Raw genomic sequence first — 2956 nt, 5'->3', positions numbered from 1 at the left:
AAATGTTTGCATCGAACAACTTTCGAACTCTGAGCCTGATCAATGCGTACTGTGCCAAACTGCATTTTGGTTTCGCATACTTCTTATAGATTCGACGATTCAGATCGGTCCCTAACACGAAGAATATTTGACTTCGGGGATGGGTATAGCGTGATGGGTAAGTCCCAACTCCGCACATAGGGTCAGAAATGTTTTATGGTCCGAAGAGGCGAAAGACCTAAAGGTTAAAACCTCTATGGCGTCATGCACAAATTACGTCACTCTTTAATGGGGGAGAGGGGGCTTCGAATATTGTGACAAATTGTGACAAGGGTCTAGATTTATTATTTGACCGTCGAGATGTTTGTGAGACTACTAGCTATTACAATTGTTACAATTAGACAATCGATGCCGTAATCTTCGAATCTTTTTTTCGGATTCCCTATGCTAGCCCATTGTTAGAATGTGTTGCATATTTAACAACTATTTCAATAATTTCGACAGTTTTTTATCGCGTAATGTTATCAAGAAATCAAAAATAAGGTTACTGCCTAATTAGTTTTAATTTCAATAGAACTAGATTTGAGGGAAATGTATCTTTTGGACAATTGTAATGTTGAATCAGAAGATGAGGAGGTTTTATGCTAGTTTGACAAAAATGATCTCCAATGGGCTTTTCCCTGCACCAAATAAATACATAAACTGAAAGGCATTATTAAACCGATACAGGAATAAAAATAAATGTTTTTTTTTGCAGAGGAAAAATAAATCATAGATTTTCATACACTCCCAAAAAATGCTTGCCAAATCATTGGTTTTGTATCTAAATTTTCTATGAAAACTTACTTATCGACATCATCAATACACCGATCGCCACGGATCGTGTTTAAATGATCATTCAGTCCAGAACTAAGGATATATTTTAAAAGCATAAGTAACCAAAGTGAAGAGAAAATTGGATGAGGCTACAATAAATTCAATTAAAAGGCGCTTTCGGGTGAACAACTCTACACGATTTGAGTCTTTGCTTGATTGATGCTACTCTTCATGGTTCCTAGATTTTTGATCACATAGCGAACGCAAGTATTCTTCACATGAGTAAAAGCTTATATAATTTTCTGAGCCTGGTTATGATTCACAGAGCCTAATTTGTGTACAGATTTTTCTTGTCCTCATTGGAAACCTGATTACCATACTTTCGAATCGAGTCACGGATCACTCTGCTTCCACAATTCCATTTTCGCTAACCGACTCAGTGAAACGGTAACATTTTTTCCAGGAAAATGCTTAAGGATTCCAGAGTTATAGACTGAATTGGGAACACTGTTACGTAAAAATGATCAGCCACCTTTACGTGATCTGGAAACAACAGTGTCGAATCAAAATCATACTTAAACATTCACCGTATTCGGTCCAAGGACGATTCTCCCTCCTGGGGTTGGTGAAATAAATTAAAAACTTTTCCAATCCGCTGCCGCTCGTGTTAGGTAATCGTGATTTCCACCAACACGAAACCGTACGTTGTGTTCGATAAAATATGAAGTATAAATAGTAGGAAGGCATTTTTCGGATTTTACCTCACTAAAGCATTTTTCCTAATGATAGATACATCATTCGAATCTATATCAATAAGAACATCTATTCGGATACTCGGGAATTTTACAAGTTTGATTTTAGGAGAAATGTACAACTATTAAAATGTGAACGCTTAACTTAACTTACCCCCAATTTTGGGACATTTTTGTAGTGGTTCATTAAACAATTGGCGAAATTCATCAAACTGGAAAGGAGTAACTATAATTTAAATCTAATGCGTAAGGTTTGCCACTTTGCAGAAATTTTAATGTTCCGCTGGGACATAAAAAAACTTGTCTTAATCCACCTAGTGGTCTTTTACTGCCTTTCTCATATAACTCACATTTTTGTAAACATTACTAAAGGATTCTTCAAAAAATAGTTTTTGATTCTTAAATATGTAAGAACCAGAAAGTTCATTTGGGCATAAACTAGCATAAGCTTTTTAATTTGTAAATAGTTTTGAGTCACGTTTTGAAGAATTTTTCGTTTTGTGGCATTGACGCTCAACATGTTGCTCCAGAACCAGAAGTCGGATCCGAACAAAAGTCAATAACAGTTTATGAGACCACAGGAACTTTCATTTGAGTCAAAGTTTGTGAAAATCGACTCTGAAACTGAAGAAAGTTCCGTTTTTGAGCTTTTGACCACACACCTAGAAAAAATCGTGTAAATTAACGTCTTATGATATCGACATACCTATATGAGCGTCAACAATGGCTCAGTTTTACAGTATATCTAACTCATCATATATTAAATGCATTCTAACATATTTTTAAGTGCTAAAACATGTGAATTTACATGTTTGCTTGAAAGTCGGGGTCTTTTTTTTTCATAAATACGTTTATTTCTTAAGGCAGTTTACATAAGTTTTTCTTCGCCGTAGCATCACTTTTACATAATATTCTTATCCTAATTTAATTCTAACATAGTCACAACGTTTTGCATTTATTAAAACATATTCTCTTATTACTTAAATATCATCTTAGGTAACTCGTCATTAATTATGAAATCTACTCGGAAATATTATTTGAACCAAACGATTAACTTCTATAAATTATAAAATAAGCTGTTATTTTCAGACATTTTGTTAATAATTTCATAAACTGTTTCGAGTTTGTTTGTATCATTACATTATTTTTATTCTAATTTAGCTATTGGTTGAACTCATGGACGCAGCTGGGATCAGAACTAAGTCTTGAAAGGGGCCTTTATTAAATTGAAACTCCAGTTTTCTTTATGAAATGATAAATAAGTTTCATGTATGAAAGGTCACGACAAGCAAGAATGTCTCGAACTGGGATATTGGATAGTCTACCTTGGGTACGCAAAGAATTTATTAGTTGAGATCTGACATCACGATACTCCACGCATGTCCAAACGACATAATCAATATCTCGAT

Source organism: Malaya genurostris, chromosome 3 (assembly GCF_030247185.1).
Source record: "Malaya genurostris strain Urasoe2022 chromosome 3, Malgen_1.1, whole genome shotgun sequence".
NCBI classification, from domain to species: Eukaryota; Metazoa; Arthropoda; class Insecta; order Diptera; family Culicidae; genus Malaya; species Malaya genurostris.
Note: the sequence above shows the minus strand (reverse complement) of the source record.